The sequence below is a fragment of the Chrysochloris asiatica genome, unplaced genomic scaffold (assembly GCF_000296735.1).
Source record: "Chrysochloris asiatica unplaced genomic scaffold, ChrAsi1.0 scaffold00074, whole genome shotgun sequence".
Lineage (NCBI taxonomy): Eukaryota > Metazoa > Chordata > Mammalia > Afrosoricida > Chrysochloridae > Chrysochloris > Chrysochloris asiatica.
Window position 1 is genome coordinate 881017 of NW_006408592.1, and position 20522 is coordinate 901538.

Sequence of the window (20522 nt, forward strand, 5' to 3'; positions counted from 1 at the left end):
GCTGTGCTCGAAGTTCTCACTGCTGCTCGAAGTTCATTATACTATAATGTTTATATAATATTTATTTTTATCTAATTAACTTTTGTTTTAAATTGGGTGAAGCTTTACAGAGCAGATCAGATTTCCCTTCAATAACTCACACACATTTTGGTTCAAGCCATTGATTGTAATCCCTACAGTATAGCATCACTTATTCCACTTGCTCCCTGTGTTTCCTGTTTCCATTTCTTCTTCTTTCCTAACCTTTCTGAACATTGTTCTTGGGTAAATGCTGTACTTTTAATCTTAAATGGTTGATTCTGAGCTCTTCTAAAGTGTGTGTAACTCCCTAGCATTGTTCCCCCAGTAGATCTATCTGTTATTTGACTGAAAATTGAACTATAGGGGTGAGTTTAGTTCCAGACTGAATGATGACTAAGGTACACAGTCTTAGGGTTACACTAGTTTCTATCTGACCAATAAGTTGGTCTCTTTTATGATCTTGAGTTTTGTTTGACATTTTCTCCCACTCTATCCTGGATCTTCAAATGCAATCCTTTTCAGAGCAGTTGGTAGTGGTAGCTGGGCACAGTTTAGTTCTGCACTCAGAGTTGTAGAAGCTGATGTTCACATGTTGTTAATACAATTAGCCCACTGCACTAATTGTTTCCATGTGTCTTCAATTGTATCCACTCTTCTTTCCAACTATTAGAAGAGACTAGTACTTGTACCTCACATGGCTATTCACAAGTTTTAAGACCCCACTCGCTACTCACCAAAGTGGGAGGTAGAATATGGTCTTTGTGTACTTTGTGATCCAAATTGATTTTGATGTCCCCCAGACCATGGTCCTGAGCTCTCAGGCCCAATGTTCAGTTACATCTAAGAAGTTTTCATAGCTATACTTGTATTTTCAGCAAAGGTAAATACACCTGTAGAAATATCCTCTGAATAATTTTTTTTTTTTAAATTTTTAAATAGTTGCACAACATTCCATAATACTGAAATACCATCGCTTATAAGCCACTTCCTTAATGTTGGACATGAAGTGATTCCCACTGCTGGACTATGTCTATCAATGGATAAGTGACTCCCAGGAAAACAGCTGCAAGAGAAACAGTGGGATCCTGGGATATCAGAGTACATTTCTTGTTTTTGCCTGTTCTTCTCTAGGATAAATTTGTAGGAGTAAAATGGTTCAAGGCTGTCGTCGTTACCTAGTGCTGATATAACAGAAACACCCAAAGTGGGTGTCTGCAACAAACAGTTCTTTTTTTCTTACAATTTAGAATGCTACCCATCCATATTCATGGCATAGGCTCACGGGGAAGGCTTTCTTTCTCTGTCAGCTCTCAGAAAATGTTCTTGTCTCTTTTCAGTTTCTGATTCTTGGTTTCTTGGAGATCTTCATGTGACTTGGCATTTATCATCCTCCCTCTCTGCTTGCTTTTCTGCCTTACCTGCTCATTTTTCTCTCACAAAGGTGATTGGTTTAAGATACATTCTATACTGATATGGCCTCACTAACATAACAAAGGAAGTCTTATTTCCAAATGTGATTACATCCACAGAATAGGCTTTAGGATTTACAACACATTTTTTGAGAGGGACATAATTTAATCTATAACACTTGTTAAGGAAAATAAAAGAGTTAGGAGCAAAGAACTGTGGGTGAGGAGAGCAGGGAGCGTCTGAGAGGCATGGCCCAACTCTACAGTTTAAGACATTGATGGGAACACAGACTGTGTGGTTTGGTTTCTTTAGGATCAAGGATGGAGAGGGTGCTCCAGACTCCTTATTTCTCTAATCCCTGGAGTTGCGGAACAGATGAAGAAGCTTTATGCTTCCTCCTGCCCCCATCCTGGTTTCCACCAATGATGTCATTGCAGTTGGGTGCAGACCCCATTGGGTGACATTTGCACAGGGGACAACATTAAAATGATGGTCTATAAAATTTTTGTGCAGTATTTCAGCAGAAATTTATTATTTTTATATAAATAATTGTTGTTATTAATGGACTCTGTATAGGGTTTTCAAGGAGCGGCTGCTGAGTTTGAACTACCAGCCTTATGGTTAGCAATCCAATGTTTATCTTACAGTACCACAAGTTAGTTATAGGTATCTTTTCTTCATTAAGTCTAGTTTACATGTAACAGTATCATGGAAAAAATCCATTATCTTTTGATTTTATTTTTCTGTTAACTCTTTTGAAGTTCCCTTGTACATAAAAGGCTAAAACTCTAAGATAATTAAACTTGTTGAGATGCTGGAAGCTATGCCACCAATATTTTAAATACCAGCGGGGACACCAATGGACAGGTTTCAATGGAGCTTTCAGACTAAGACAGACTAGGAAGAAGAAACAGACCATTTCTGAAAGGTTAACCATTGAAAACCTCATGAATAACAGCAGAACACTGACTGATACAGGGCCAAAAGTTGAGCCCTTCAGGTTGGAAGTTACTCAAATCACGACTGGAGAACAGCTGCCTCCTCAAAACAGAGGTGTCCTTAAACACATAGATGGAGTAAAACTCAGGGGACCTTCATTTGCTAATGGGACACAACTCAAAATGAGAAGAAACAACTAGAAACATGCATTAGCCATCAGAACTTGAGATGCACAAAGTATTAATCTTGGAAATTTGGAATTCCTAAAAAAGAAAATGGAATGTGCCAAGATTAATGTGCTAGGCTTTAGTCAGCTGAAATAGTATTGGCCATTTTGAACTTGACAGTCATATAGTTTACTATGCTGGGAAGACAAATTGAAAAGGAATGGTATTGCATTCATTCTCAAAAGGAACATTGCAAGATCTATCTTGAAGTATAATGCTGTGACGGGATAATATACATATACTGGTAGTGTAGTGGTTACAAATCAGGCTGCTAATCTCATGGTAAACAGTTCAAAACTACCAGTTGTTCCACAGGAGAAAGATGAGGCTTTCTACTCCTGTAAAGATTTATAGCCTCGGAAACCCTATGCAGTGTCGCTATGAGTTGGAACCAATTCCACTGCACATAACAACAACAACACAGAAGACCAGTTAACACAATTAACACACCAATGATTAAAGTCAAAGGTGGTGAAATTGAAGAACTCTATCAACTTCTTCACTCTGAAATTGATCAAACATACATTCAAGAAGCATTGATAATTACTAGTTAATGCAAAAGTTGGAACAAAGAGGAAGGATCAGCAGTTGGAAAATATGGCCATAATGATAAAAATGATGCTGGTGATTGCATGACAGAAATTTTCAAGACCAATGACTTCTTCATTGCAAACACCTTTTTTCAACAACATAAACAGTGACTATATTACATGTGAACCTCACCAGATGGTATACACAGGAATCAAATTGGCTACATGTGTGGGAAGAAATGCTAGAGAAACTCAATATTAATGGCCAAAACAAGGTCAGGGGCTGACTATGGAACAGAATACCAATTATTCATATGTAAGTTCAGGTTTAAGCTGAAACAAGTTAAAACAAGTCTAAAAGAGCCAAAATATGACCTTCAGTATTTCCCATCTGAATTTAGAGACCATCTCAAGAACAGATTTGATGCATTAGACACTAGTGACTGAAGATCTGAACATCAAGGATAACATCAAGAACATCAAATATGAAGAAAGCAAAAGGTCATAAAAAAAACAGGAAAGAAAGAAAAGAAAAAAAATAGATGTCAGAAGAGACTCAAACCTGCTAAGATTTAAGAAAAGGTGAAGTAAAAAGGATGAGCAGAACACTTCAAAGGTCAGCTCAAGAAGACAAAATAAAGTATTCTAATGAAATGTGCAAAGACATGAAGTCTGAAAATCAAAAGGGAAGAGCATGTTCAGCATTTTTCCAGTTGAAAGGACTGAAGGAAACATTCAAGCTTCAGGTTGCAATATTGACATCTTCTATGAGAAAAATGGAATCCTGGTGAAGCATTGCAGGATAATGCATTGGACTACAAGGTCAGTTTGAGCCATAAGTTCAGGGGTTCAAACCCATCAGCTTTTCCTTGGAAACCGTATACAGGGTCACTATGAGTCAGAACTGACTTTATAACACTTAAAAACAACAACGGTCAAAATACCGAATGATGTTTCTTGTTGTTGCTAAGTGCTGTCGAGTCAGTTCCAACCCACAGTGATCCTGTATAGGGTTTCCAAGGAGCAGCTGGTGAGCTTGAACCACTGACCTTGTGGTTCAAACCAACTTTGCAGTCCAGCACATTATCCCACAGTGCCATACCAGGGCTCCATTGAATGATGTAGGAAGCATCAAAAGAAGATAGAAGGAATACACAGTCACAATACCAAAAATAATTGTTCAATTTTCAGCTATTTCAAGAGGTAGCATATGATCAAAACCAGATAGTATTGAAGGAAGTGCAAGCTACACTGAAGGCATTGGTAAAAAAACAAGACTCCAGGAATTGATGGAATGCCCATGGAACTATTTCAACAACTGGTGCAGCACTGGAGGCACTCACATATCTTTGTCAAGAAATTTGGAAGACACCTGGCTACCTGGCCAATTTGGCTACCTGGCCAATGCATAGGAAGAGATCAATATTTGTGCCCAATCCAAAGAGAGGTGACCCAGTGGAATTCAGAAATCATTGAACAATATCATTATTATCATATACAGGCAAAATTTTACTCAAGAGAATTCAAATATGGTTGTAGCAGTACATCAATAGTGACTTGCCAGAAATTCAAGTCAGAGTCAGAAGAGGACATGGAATAAGGTATATCATTGCTAACATCAAATAAATCTTATATGAAAGCAGAGAATACCAGAAAGGTGTTTACTTGTACTTTATTGACTATACAAAGGCATTCAACTCTGTGGATCATAACAAACTATGGGTAACATTGGGAAGAACAGGAATGCCAGAAGACTTAATTATGCTCATGAGAAACCTGAACATAAACCAAGAGGCAGTTGTTTGAACAGAACAAGAGAATACTAAATGGTTTAAAATCAGGAAAGATGTGCACCAAGGATGTATTCTCTCACCATACTTATTTAATCTATATTCTGAGCAAGTAATTGGAGAAGCTAGATTATATAAAGAATATGACATCAGGATTGGAGGAAGACTCATTAACAAATTGCAATATGCAGATGCTACAATTTTGTTTGCTGGATGTGAAGAAAACTTGAAATACTTACTGATGATGATCAAAGACCACAACCTCCAGTATGAATTGCATCTCACTGCAAAGAAAACAAAAATCCTCACAACTGTACCAATAAATAACATCATGATGGACAAACCTGTAGACAAAGATTGAAGTTGTCAAAGACTGTATTTTTTTTTTGGATCCATAATCAGAACTCATGGAAGCAGCAGACAAGAAATGAAACAATATATCGCACTAGGCAAATTTGATGCAAAAGACTTCTTTTAAGTTTTCAGGAGAAAAGATGTCAGTTGAAGGACTAAGGTGCACCTGACCCAAGTCATAGTAATTTCAATTGCCTAATATCATGTGAAAGTTGGGCAATACACGAAGAAGAATGCATTTGAATTATGGTGTTGGAGAAGAATATTAAAAGTACCATGGACTGCCAGAAGAACAAATAAATCTGTGTTGGAAGAAGTATGTCTAGAATGCTCTTTAAAAGTGAGGATGGTAAGACTTTGTCTCTAGTTCTTTGGAAATGTTGTTAGAAGGGACCAGTCATTGGAGAAGGACATCATGCTTGGAAATGTGGAGGGTCAGCAAAAAAGAGGAAGACCTTCAAGGAGATGGAATGCTATAGTGGCAGCAACAATGGGCTCAAACATACCAATCGTTGTAATGATGCCGCAGGACCAGGCAGTGTTTGGTTCTGTTGTGTATAAGGTGGTTATGAGTTGGAACCGAATCAACAGCACCTAGCAACAACAATAACAACAACAAGTTGCTTTTTGAACCTTTTAATGTGCTTGGTCAGAAGTGTCATTATTACTCAATTACAATGATGCTTCTAAACACGTGGTTGCTTCTGCACACAATATAAGCATGTGCTATTTTATTCCTCGCTGCTAGTGTTTTATATGGCAGATTTGTCAAAATTTCTGGTGTTTTAGCTACAGTATTGTGGTAATTACTATTTATATATCAATAACTTTTTTGAGAATGAAGTGGTTATTAAAGGAAAAAGAAAAACAAAATAAAAACCAAACCTACTGCTGTAAAGTCAATTCCAATTCAGAGGAACCTGTGGGACAGACTAGAACTGCCCCATAGAGTTTCTGAGACTGTAAATCTTTATGGAAGCAGACAATTTCATTTTTCTCTCACAGAGCAGCTGGTGGGTTCAAACTTCTGACCTCTCAGTTAGCAGCACAATGCTTAATCCACTGCACCACCAAGCCTCCTTCAAGTAAAGGAAATGGTTTCCAATAAGTTACTAATAATGCTGTAACTGATAGCATTGTAATTTAACATATAAAGATTCTGCAAAGCAATTTTGTTGTTGCTATTCATATAATCTGAGAAATCAACATTTAAGCAATTTCAAACTATATTTATTACATATTATTCTATGATTAAGATAGATAATAAAACCTAAGGATTCTGTATGGACTGGTGCAGGAGGAAGTCCATGGTCTGGTGGTTTGTGACACCATGAGTTTTCTCATTGGGTACCACCAATCCTAATGATGGCACTACCTTGTCCCTGGGCCCTTTCTATCCCTGAAGTCCTTGTTTGTTGTGGGATGGTGTGCCTGTGAAATCAGAGTGATGCTCTATTCTCTGTACAACAGTGATGTCTAAAACAGAGTTTAGCATAGAGTAGGCTTTTATGGTAATTGTTGAATGAATGAATGAGTGCCATGAGTGGGGACTGGCTTAGGACACTGAAAAATAAGGAGACCCTATCTTTCACTAATCATCATTTTCATTGCATACTAATTTTGTTTACAATAACCAGCTACATTAATGTTAGAGTAGAACTGTGCTCCATAGGATTGTTGGGTGTTTTTGGCTCCATAGAATTTTCAGTGGCTGATGTTTTGCAAAGTAATCATGAGGCCAACTCTTCTTGACTTTTTAAAAGATAACCGAATGAGAAGTAAACAAGTAAGAATAAAATAAATAATACATGCCAACATTCAATGCCAGTTGCTCACCAAGTCAATTCTGACTCACAGCACCCTGATGCGTGTCAAGTTGAACTGTGCTCCATAGGGGATTTAATGACTGATTTTTTAGAAGCAGATTCCTAGCTTTTTCTTCCAAGTTGCTGCTGGGTAGATTTGAACTGCCATACTTCCCATCAGCCATTGAGTGAATGCAGTTTGTACCACACAGGAATTCCCCTTTGGTTCACTCCAAGTATAATTCTTATTGTGTTACCAAGCCTAATGGGCTGATATGAAGGGAATATGTCCTCAGATAAAGGCAAATTGTCTTCTGGAAGTAAGCAGGATCTGTTGCCCAGTGGGGCCTTCTTCTGCTATTTAATCTTTGAAGTCCCCAATTTCCACATTTTGGTAACATAGACATTTGTTCCTCCTTCTGTTAAGCTTGACAACAAACTTGAGAAGGGTAAATATAATGGGTGTAAATATACACACCTTCTGGAAACAAATGTAAGGGGATTTGGTACAAAGAAGCTTAAAGAGAGGGAAATGTTGTTAGGCTTTTTAGGTATTTCAAGGTAGCTTTAAGACTTCACTATAGTTCAAAATGTGTCAACTAGTATCATATGATCTAATTTGAGCCTTGAACACACAGCACATGGGAATACATTTCTTCTGCAAAGTTATGCATTTGAGAGAACTGAGAGTTTTGTATCAACATGTGATGGGAAATTACACAACTCTCCACCCTCCTAGGGGGTCCTGGTGTGGTGCTGTAGAATAAACAATGGATTGCTAACTTTAAGATCAGTGGTTCAAACCCACCAGCTGCTCTTTGGAAACCCTATATAGTGTTGCTATGAGTTGGAACCAACTCAACAGCACTCAACATCAACCACCATCATAAAGAGGTTATGAAGCTGTCGTCCTTTTTTATTTCCTTGCCCCACAGCTATCACAACGGATACTCTCACAACAAGAATACCATGTTCGGATGGTTCATTTTCCTTGCCCTGTGCTTTTACATGCTTTCTCCCATAAGCCTTATACCCTGTTAGACAGGCTGGGAGATTCACTATTTCCCTTTTCTAGAGATTGATATTGCAGGTATTTAGTAGTCTCTCTGGGCTGGGTGCTGGAGATCAGAACTTTGAACTTAATTCAAGTCAGTTCCATGATGGCTGGTACAGTAAAGGCAGAAGAAACCTGACTTTGCAAAATGTGCCAGAATGACAACTGGAATAGGAAGAATTCCAGGTCAAAACCCTGGAATGGGAGACTCAAAACAGGTGAGTTCTTTCAGGGCCCTGATGTAGGAGACTGGATTCTTGCCACAACTGTGGAGAGTGACACACATTCAAAATGCTGTGGTGGGCCACCATCTGTGAGCTGGGTGCCATTGTTCCTGACTCTACAATCAAGAGATTTGGTTGCCATGCCAAGCACATAATACCCTTATTTTCTATGAGGGAGATTCAATTTCTAGCAGGGCATCATCTAATATTTTTTCCTATTCTTGTAGTTCTTCCTATACTATATCATTCTGTTATGTCCACATTTTGCATATTTGATTCTATTTTGGTTTTGCCTCATTGAACTGTGAATAACCGATTCAAAGCCTTCCTGGAGATACAAAGATGAAGATACAAAGACAAGGACCAGTCTCTGCTTTTAGCCCACAATTTAATTTGTTGCTGTCAAGAGTTGACTTTGACTCATGGAAAGCCTATAGAAGAGAGTAGAACTGTCCCATAGGGTTTCCAAGGCTACAATTCTTTATGGAAGCAGACTATCATATCTTTCACCTGTGGAACAATTGGCAGGTTTGAGCTACTTACTTTATGGTTAGCAATGGAGTGTTTAACCACTCTGCCAGCAGGACTTTTGTCCACAATATAGTGGGGGAGAAAGGTACATATGTATATCATTTCAATATAACATATTACCTGATGAGGTAGCACCAGTCCACCATTTGTTAAGTGTTGCCCATAGTGGTTTTCATGCTAACGTGAACTACTATATAGCCTGGGGCACTGACTATATAGCCTGCAGAGCCTAAAATATTACCATCTGTCCCTTTACATAAAAAGCTCTACAACTCCTGCATAGAACAATAATGTTCAGGTTGGGCAGGGCATTTGGAGAAAGGCACATAGCCCCACCGAGGATTCAGAAATGGGCTGACAGAGTTGAGCACTGAAGTGTGAGTTTAAAAGTTGGAGGATGAAGAGGGATGAGATGGGCATTCTGGTAAAGGGAAACCAAGGATAGATAAAACCAAGTATTATAATATAGGGAGAGTTACAAAATAAATTAAGATTGCTAGAATGCTAGGTGGAGACTGGAGCAGATCTGGAAATTGGTCTGGCGGTTACACATCTAAGTGAAGTAGAACTAGAATCTGGTGTTCTGACTTGCTGTCTTACATGTTTATAATGTCATCAATTATCCAGGACAGCAAACACACAGCACACACACAGTATGCATACAGTCTCTCCCTTAACCTGTGCCCATGACAGTCAGTGCTAAATGATCACAGTGGGCTTTGATACTGGGCTCAAATCCTCTTTGGAATCCTCCAGGTACACTGAAACCTATTTGCTATATTGGCCTATATTGGTCAAGTTATAAGGAGGAAGTTTTAGATTTGCTTTTGTCTCAAGCTGTTAGAAAAGGTCTTTAGAAGCCAAAGCTACTGATTCAAAATAATACCATTTAGCACATTCAAAATGTCTGTTTACCTTGTGCCAGGTCCTATGTAAGTGGTTTACATACTTTTTATCTCATTGAATTCTCACCTGAAGGCCATGAGAGAGGTAGAACAAGTAGATCACATCTCCAAGAGTCTGTAAACCAGTATTTTAATTGTTCTGAAAAGATTACTCATTAAAAATTACAACAACTGAGAAACAACTTGGCATAATAGTGGTGCATTTGGTGGGGCTATAAATGACTGGTGGGCATATCAGCTCATGCAACATAGATGATGTGGCTTGACTCATAAATAGATGATTGCAGTAACCTCATGATATGAAGCTACTAAAACATAAACAGGAATAATTATTCCTCTTTGTTTATAGTTTGGTGAGTCTCTTTGTTTATAGTTTGGTGAGTAACCTATGGAACACAGTTCCACTCTGACACACATAGGGTTGCCATAAATTGAAATGAACAAAATAGTAATTGGTTAGCACATCTTTCACACATTTAAATTGTGATTATGCTAACTGACATTCAACATACATCCCTTAAAATAACAGGTGAGAACAAATATATAAACAAAAACAGAGAGACAGAGACATTCACAAGGACAGGGAAAAGAAAGATCGGGAAAATATATGCCAAAAACGATGGAGTTGGAAAATGCTTTTGAAGACACGTACACTGGAAATATCATCCATCTAAGACAAGTGAAGTTTTAGGCATTCCATGAGCACCCTTTCTCTGTGCTGTTATTTTCTGCATTTTGATAATAAGGAAGCAGAGATTTAAAGAGGTTAGATAGCTTGCCCATGCTACTCAGTGGGAAACCCAGGTTTTCCACACTTGGTCTCCCATATGGCACAGTCTGTGCTTTTAACTACTATTATATACAGCTTTGAAATTTAGGAAGAGGAAAAGAAGTTTCCAATTCAGCCTGAAAGTATGAAGTGGTGGGATAGAAGCAGTTTGGAATTAGTTGAGGTCATACAAAGTGTGCACAAATCTGTGACTTGATGCTATTTTATTTTAATCTTGCTTTGGGTTGTTTTCTTTACTGTCTTTCTAGCAAAGATGTGTAGTGGTTTCATGTGCATTAATCTTTTCTCCTTAGTTATTCATGTGTAAGTAGATTGATAGTTTAGTCTATGATATCTTGCCTATTACCTGTCATTATGTGGCAGTTAATGGATTTATCAATTTCTAGAGTATTCACTCTCTAAAATCCCTTTCAGGATGCTTGGGCTGAGAGTGGACCTGAAGTGGCTGAAACTTCGATGAGGACTATTATAGATTAGAATCTTAACCCCTATACCTGAAGATATAATCCTGTCTGAAAAATTTCTGTTGTTACGTTATTGAGACCATACCAGTGTAGAAGGTGTGTACTAAATCTAATCACTTCTAAATTATAAAAAGAGCAGATTAGACACAGATTCACACTTGGTGGGGGAAGAGGGAAAACACAAACGCCATGTGAGGATCTCTAAGTAACCAAGGAATGCCCACGGCGACAGACATGGGAAGATTTGACATGGCCAAGACCATGCTGTGGATTTTTAGTTTCCAGAACTGTGAGAAAATAAATTTATGTTCCAAGTCACCCACTTGTGGCATTTCTATTATAGCAGCACTGAGAAACTTATAAGTCAGACAAAGGTGGGAATGAGATAGTCTGAGATATCGTTCTTACAAAGTATAAAATATTTATCCAAAGGGAGGAAATACTGTACCTGGGAGACATCGTTAGGTGTAAACAGAGCATAAAGCTTTCAGGACCTTCCTTTGTTGATGTGGCACAACTCAAAATGAGAAGAAACAGCAGCAAATCCATTAAAAATTAGCACATGGAATGTATGAAGTATAAATTAAGGAAAATCAGTAGCTGTCTAAAATGAAATGGAGTGTATGAAAATCAGTATTCCAGACATTTGTGAGCTGAAATGGAATGGCTCTGACCATTCTGAATTAGATGATCATCTGGTCGGTGCCTGGAATGACAAATTGTAGAGGTATGGGATCCTGTTCAATGCCCAAAAGAACATTTTGAGGGTGTTTTGAAATATAATAGTAATGTCAGTGAAAGGATAATATTCATGGGCCTACAAGAAAGACCAGTTAATACAACTATTGTTCAAATTTATGAACAAATCACTAATATCAAAGATGAAGAAATTGATCAAACATGTAATCAAGATGCACCGACAATTTACTGGTAATTGGAATGAGAAAGCTAGAAATCAAGAATAAGGATTAGTAGTTTGAAAATATGGCCTTGGATAGAAATGAGATGGGAGATTATGTAATAGAATTGTGCAAGACCAATGACTTAGTCAACATTAATAGTGACTACATACGTGGACCTTGCCAGATGGAATGCATAGGAATCAAAACAACTATGTCTGTGGAAAGAGTTGATGGTGAAACTCAGCATCATCAGTCAGAACAAACACAGGGGCTAACTGCAAAACAAACTATCAATTGCTCATATGCAAGTTCAAGTTGTAATGGAAAAAACTTAAAACAAAAAAGTCCATGAAAACCATGAGGATATCCCATCTGAGGAATGACAATTTCAGGACACTTAATTGTACACATGCAGAACCTGTACATAGAATAAGAAGAGGCAGTTGCTCAAGCAGAACAAGGGGGATACTGAACAGTTTAAAATTAGGAAATGTCTGTGTCATGGATGGTTCTTTTCACTGTACTTATTCAATTAGTATGCTTATAAATTATTCGAGAAGCTGGATTATATGAAGAAAAATGTAGCATAGGATTGGAGGAAGGCTCATTAACAACCCGAGATATACAGATGACACAACCTTGCTTGCAGAAAATGAAGACAATTTGAGGCACTTGTTGGTTAAGATATAATAATAAAGCCTTAAGTACAGATTGGAATCCTGGTGTGGCTATTCAGGATAATGGATAGGACCACAAGGTCAGTTTGAACTGCAAGGTCAGCAGTTCAAACCTATCAGCTTCTCCTCAGAAACCCTTTATAGGTTTGCTATGAGTCGGAACTGACTCAAAATCACTTAACAAGAAGAAGTATGGATTACACTTTGACATAAAGAAAACACAAGTCCTCACAAATGGACCAACAAGTAAGATAAAGATAAATGGGAGAAACCTTGAAGTGGTTAAATATTTCATTTTACTTGGATCCACAGTCAGTACCCACGGAAACAGCAGTCAAAAACTCTAATATCTTATTGCACTTGGTCATATCTGATGCAAAAATTCACTTCAAAGTGTTAAGAAGGAAAGAAGTCACCTTCAGGACTGTGGTGCACCTGACCAAAGTCATGGTATTCAATCATCTCATATGCATGGGAAAACTGGACAGTGAATAAGGAAGATCGAAAGCTAATTGATGCATTTGAATTATGGTGTTGGCGAAGAACACTGGCTATAGCATGGATTGCCAGAAAAATGAATAAATCTGTCTTGGAATAAGTACAGTCAGAATGCTCCTTAAAAGGGAGGATGGAGAGACTTGTCTCACTTTGGACATGTTATCAGGAGGGACCAGCCCCTGTTTGTTAAAGTAGAGGGTCAGCAGAAAAGAGAAAGACCCCCAGTGAGGTGGATCAACACTGGCTGCAACAATGGACTCAAAATAGCAACAACTGAGAGAATGACACAGAACTAGTCAGTGTTTTGTTCTGTTGTTTATAGGCTCATTGTAAGTAGGAACTGATTCAACAGCACCTATAACAACAATAACAAAAACGCAGCAGAATTTAGGAATAAAGCAAGAAGAATCTGGAGGTGATAGAGAATGTTCTCACAGGATTTGAGCACAAATGGCAAATCCTGTAGGAAAGAAAACTCCATAAGTGACTGGGATATACGGTCATCTTTCTGTTATTCAGGCATTCTCTTAGCAAACATCAGTTTAGCACTAATCTCAGAAAGCAGTTGTACCTTCAAAGAAACACAGCCCCTGCAGATCCTTGCTCACACTGTATGGTGTTGTCCAGTGTTATCCTGAGAAGAAGTGCCAGGCACAGAGTGGACCATCAATTGATGTTTGCCAATAGAAAGAAAGATGAGCAAGACCCAGTCCTGTCTGCTTCTGGTTTAGTAGAGGGTGACAGATATGAATGCACGAGTTTCTTTATCTACTTTTCCCAGAAATTATACTAGTTTTCATACATTCCATGACTTGACATGTTATGCATTTTTAATAATAATTTATGACTGGTGGAAAACGAAAGGAATGACTGGAAATTCCTTTAGTTCTGGGAACAGCTGGACTTCTTCTCAGGATAACACTGGAAAGTACCATATAGTGTGAGCAAGGATCTGTAAGGTCTGTGTTTCTTTGAAGGTACAACGGCTTCACTTTCAAATACCAAATTTAAGTTCTGATATTTTGTCACTTACTAGTTACTTAGTGACTGTTCAACTAGTTACTTAAGTGACCAAGTATCAGGAGACTTCTGATTAGAGGCATCCTAATTTTGATAAATGAACCTACTTTTCAAAGTTTTAAAAATAACGCTTCAGACCGGTGCCTCCTTTTTATAGTGGTTCCTCATCTGACAACCCACAATTTTGCCTGAAATGAAGTTTGCTTTCAGGCATGTTTATGTTGGTATTATTTTGTGAGGGGATTTTGGTCAGAAGCTGCATATACTTGCTCAGATCAGGCTTCAGAAGTAGAAATATGCCAGTTCACTTGAAGTTAGCCATTCATTCATTCCCCAAACTTTTAGTGTGCTCTGTGCCAAGCTAGGCGCTAAGCCAGATTCTTGGTATACAATATGTTAAATGAAATGAGAATGCAATCATGTGGGTGACAAAACGGCATCAGTGGTCAACAACATCCTTAAGGATAAGCCTAGCTTTCCTGTAAGTCAGGCCATCTTTGTTTATCAGTGAAATTCAGACAGAGTTACAATAGTAAATTTTATCAGCCAATCAGAAATAAGCTTTTGTTTTTGAGTTTTGGCAATATAAAGTAATCTCAACTGATACTCAAAGGTACTCAGTGGAGTACCTTTCCACATGTGGTTTGGTGCCACCCCAATTCTCTAATGGTGTGCCAGAAGAAAACTCATCTAATAGATTAATTTTATTAAATCTATTATAAATCAAATAGAATTATATTTGCTATTATAAATAGTAAAATAAATAGTAAATATCTATATTTACTATTATATATACTCATCTAATGGATTAATTTTATTAAATGTATTATAATTAAATCCATTACAAATCACATGGATTTATATTTACAAATACATATAAAATAGAGGTAATCTATTTTATTTCACCATGAAATTTATTATCTATCAGAGTGGGATGACCATACCAAATCAAAACCACACTCACTACCATTGAGTCTTTATGGAAGCAGACAGCCTTGTTGTTCTTTCTTGGAGCAGCTGGTGGGTTTGAACCACTAACCTTGAGGTTAGCAGCTCAGTGCTTAGCCTACAGAGCTTCTTGAAATAGGGTAACAGACATTAAATAAACAGCCCCATAAATTATAATAAGCAATAACAAGGAAAGAAACTAGGGTATTATGAGTGTATAACAGGGTTGGACCTCATTTGAATTGGGAGAAATAAAATGCCTTTTTAAGAAAGAGACAATAATGCTGAGATTTGCAGGAGTGGGTGCTAGCCAGGAATAGTTGGAGCAAGAGATTGCAGACAAAGGGGAAGAGCATATGCACAGACTAGACTTTTTTCTAGAGAGAAAGGAGTGGTGTCTCCTATTAACTGTCAGAAGAGAAATGTGACTGAGGCATAGTCATAAGGGAAGATAGTCATAAGGGAAGAGTAGTCTAAAACGTGTGTGCTGATGTGACCCAGAGCCTGGTGAAGAATCCAGATTTCATTCTGGGTGCAATGGGAAGTCATGGAAGGACCATAATCGAGGAAGTAGTATAAGCTGCCTACATTAAAAAATATATTATTTCTGAGTTTTGTATATAGAATAGATCATATTTGCATTTTTTTAAAAATGCAACAGAATAAACCATTTTATTATATATATTGCATATCTGCATTGCACTTTGGGTAATTTGCTTTTCTAAGCTTTTATGTCAATGTGTGTATGGAGCTTTGGCATATCCTGGGTACATATTCCACTAGATAACGCTTCCTCCTACCTCCCCCACCAAATGCACTGCCTGGGACACAGAATGTTGCTTGACAGATTGTGTCTGCAACTGCAAGAAAGGAAAGCTGTGAGGGGAAAATGATAAATCGAGTCTTAAAGATCCCAGTAACTTGAAGAACAAGACTCCAGTCTCAAATCAATTCTCGATGAAAGGAACACATTTGGCTATAAGTATCTCAGGAAACATGTCCTTAGGGCCCATGATTTAGAAACATCTCTATTTTCAAAGTGTTTAGTCCACCCCTTCCCTTTTCTAACTCAATTTCCTACTTTCCCTCCTTGCAGACCATGCATTCTTTGGTTATCTGATTTGCCTTTGTAAGTTTTTTTTAAAGACTTCTTGCAAAGTCTTTAAAAAAGTAAAAACATCTTGAAAAATCTGGCCTTTTTAGTGTCACTTGTCATTAGTTTTCTCTCCCCATTTACGTCTTGACTTATATCTCCCCTGAGGTAATAATTTTTTTCTTGTTAGAGTTAGTTTGAGTCTCCCCTCCCAGCTTTTGGTAGGTGGGGCATGGAGAACGCGAAAGGGATCAGCACAGAAATGTGTGCGGGCAAGGCAGGGGTTTATTGAGGTATGGGACATTGAAGGGTGAGGGACAAATAATTCCAAACTCCACAATGTAAATATGGCAGCAGGTGAGGTAGGAAATACAAAAGTATATTTGGTCTACCAGCTGTGCTTACAATATACAGGGACCTAGTGGTCAGAATAGAGTCCTGGTGTGGCGCTGTGGGGTAATGCACTGGATGCCCTTTGAACTGCAAGGTCAGTGTTTCAAATTCATCATCTGCTGTCAGAAGCCCCATATAGGGTCCCTATGAGTCGGAACTGACTCGACAGCACAGCACTTAACAACAACAACAGTGGTCAGAATATCTGGGATAGATTTCTTATCTCTTCCCTGAGTAACTCTGGACCAGAAAGAAATTAATGTAGGTGAAGGATTATTCCTGCTGGACATACAATGGGGCCTCAGGAAGTTCATGGAGAAATTCCATTGTCTTTTTTTTTTTTAATTGTGAACTGAGTGATAGTTTACATGGGAGAGCATCGACTTTATACCGTCGTTTCATTGCAATGATTACAAACTTCTCCGTGCATCATCAGTCATCATTCAACAGTATTTTCTTCCATTCCCTCTGTTTTTTTTTTTTTTTTTGTTGTTTGTGTGTGTTTTGGGGGGGCAGGGGATGTACACAAAAACACTCAGGAATATATAATAATTTAAACAACCAAAGGGCACATTCTGCAAGTCTGCCTTCTGGCCGCCAGCACTCAGTCCCTCTCTTTCCATGAGTTCCATTGTCTTTTAATTCAGTTTTTTACAAGGATTTTTTGAAACCCCTCACATGTTTCTGGGACTCAGTTGTTGTTGTTGTTAGGTGTCATTGAGTTGGTACCCAACGTATAAAGAACGAAACAGTACCTGGTCCTGCACCAACTTCATAATTGTCGCTGCATTTGAGTCCATTGCTGCTGCCACTGTGCCAATCCATCTCTTTGGGTATCTTCCTCTTTTCTTCCAATCCTCTACTTTACCAAACATGATATCTTTCTTCATGGACTGCTTCCTCCTGATAATATGTCTGAAGTATGAGAGACGATGTCTGCCCATCCTGGCTTCCGAGGAACATTCTGGTTGTACTTCTTCCAACACAGATTGTTTGTTCTTTTGTCAGTGTATGGTTCTTTTAATATTCTTCTACAACACCATAACTCAAATGCATCAATTCTTCTTTGGTCTTCCTTATTCACTATCTAACTTTCACATGCATATGAGATTCTTGAAAATACCATGGCTTGCGTCAGGTGCACGTTAGTCCTCACACTGACATGTTTGCTCTTCAATATTTTAAACAGGTCTTGTGTAGTAAATTGCCTAACACAATCCGTCATTTGATTTACGGATTGCTGCTTCCATGAGTGCTGATGGTGGATCCAAGCAAAATTAAGTTTTTTGTTTTTGCAAAATTAAGCTTTTGACTTCAATCTTTTCTTCATTTACATGATGTTGTATACTGATGCAGTTATGGGGAATTTTGTTTTCTTTACACTGACATGCATACAAAAAGCTGTGGTCTTTGATCTTCATCAGTAAGAATTTGAAGTCCTTTTTGCTTTTAGTAAGCAAGGTTGTATCATCTGCATATTGCAGGTTGTTATTGAGTCTTCCTCCAGTCATAATGCCATATAATCTTCATATAATTCAGCTTTATGATTATTTGCTTAGCATACAGACTGAATAAGTATGGTGAAAGAATACAATCCTGGTGCACACATTTCCTAATTTTAAACCATTCAGTGTTCTCTTGTTCTGTTTGAATAACTGCCTTTTGTTCTATGTACAAGCTCTTCATATGCACAATTAAGTGTCCCAGAATACTCATTCTCCATAATGTTGTCTATAGCTTGTCATGATCCAATTGAAAGTCTTTGCATAGTCAATAAAACACAAGTACACATCTCTCTGGTATTCTATGCTTTCAGCCAAGATCCATTTGACGTTAGCAATGATATCCTTGGTTCCATGTCCTTGTCTGAATCTGACTTAAACCTTTGGCAGAGTTTTTTTTTTAAATCAGGCACTCAGTTTGTCATACTGCAGTGGCTTGTGTGTTGCTGTAATTCCGGAAGCTATGCCATAGGTATTTAAAATACCAGCAGGGCCACTCACCCATAGGACAGGTTTCAGCTGAGCTTTCAGACAAAGAGAGACTAGGAAGAGATTCAGACTACTCCCGAATATTTAGTCACTGAAAACCACTGAAGAGCTATACGATTCTGTTAGGTGAGCACTCTTTTCTCCATTAAAAAACAAACAAACACAAAACACAAAAAATTGCCGTTGAGTTGATTTAGACTCATATGTGTGTCAGAGTAGAACTGTGCTCCACACGTTTTTCAATGGCTGCTTTTCCAGAAGTAGTTCACCAGGCCTTTCTTCTGAGGTGCTCTGGGTGGATTCAAATCAGCAGTCTATTAGTAGTCAAGCGTGTTAACCATTTGCACCACCCAGGGACTCGTTTCTCCTTTAAAGAGGTAAATAAATAGAGATTCAGAGAAGTTAAGTGACCTACCCAAAGACACACTGCTTCAATTTTCAAATCTGTTATAGGACGATCTAGGTCCCTAGGTGGTACAAAATTTGGAGACTTGAATGTTGGCAGTTTGAATGCACAGAGAGGTACCACAGGAACAAAAGCCTTGGCAGTATGCTTCCATTAAAGATTACAGCCAAGAAAACTGTATGGAACTCAGCTCTACTTTGTAATACATAGGGTTGACTCACAATCAACTCAATGGCAACAATCACAAAAGAAGGCCGGAATGTATCATTGGAGGAGAACACATGAGAAAGCAATTTATAAATCATAAAATTTCTAAATAGATATGTGGCTGCTGAGGCCTTCAGTGAGCTTCTTTGAGGGGCCTCTAGAATGAGCCTTGGTTCTTATCTGCTCTTGCCCATTCTCAGTCTCAATCCTCTATCGTGACCCTCCCCTCACACCCACTCTATTCTTCCCTTACACAAACCTGTCCCCAGTCCAAACCTGTATAGTTTCTTCCATCTAGAAAACCTTGGCCTCCCCAGCCCCCTTGCCTGATTAACTCAGTTACTTTCTGATAGACTCAGCACATATGCCAAGTCTTCAGTGTGACACTTTTATTTCCCACACAAGTAATAAGCTCCCAGGACAGGAGCTCTTGAAGGAATGACAGCAGGAATCATGGAGAGATGAAGTTCCATTTGTCCTTTTCTCAGACGCGGGGAGAGGAAAACCACAGTGAAGGCCAATATTGAAAAGGGGCTCTTTCCCTACTGACTCAGTTCAATGGAAAGTACAGTCCTTGGGCCTCTGTCTCCAAATTTCATTATAGGAATGTATTATACACAATGAAATACATATACAAAGAAATTAATATTTGGTTCAAATAAATCATGATAAACTTTCTCAACCAGTTTTGATATTATACTTCATGGAAGAAAATGTCCCTGGGTGAAACAAATGGATTGCTCTTGGCTACTAACCTAAAGTTTAATGCGTCAAACCTACCCAGCTGTACCATGAAACAAAGGCTTGGTGATCTGTTTATGTAAAGATTACAGCCAAGAAAATCTATGGAGCAGTTCCACTCTGGAACATATAGATTTGCCATGAGTTGGAATGGATTTGATGGCAATGGCTTTGGTTTTGGTTTTCCATAGCGGAAAGAAATAAGTTAGAATAATTCAGTAGCCCCATCTGGTTTAGTTATCTTTTTTAACATCCATAGAAAAGAAGGAGAAAACCCTTCTTCTTCTCAATGAACTATTGACATTATAAACATGGGTCTAAATTATAACCATTAGGTTCTAATGAAATGATAGGCCTGCCCTGGGGTTTAAATTCCTAACTTACTGTGTAAGATGAGCCCCAATTAAAGTCATCTAATAAAAATTTTAAAAACCCAGAGATTTGGTGTTAAAATATTTTCAGACTCTGTGGGGGAGATTTTCTTATAACTTTATAACACTTATTAGAGTCTGATTTGATTTAAGGTCTATGTTTAACTATCTCTAGTACTACTTAGAGAGTTTTTTGAGGACAAGAAATTTACTTTAGTTGTGTTGATATTT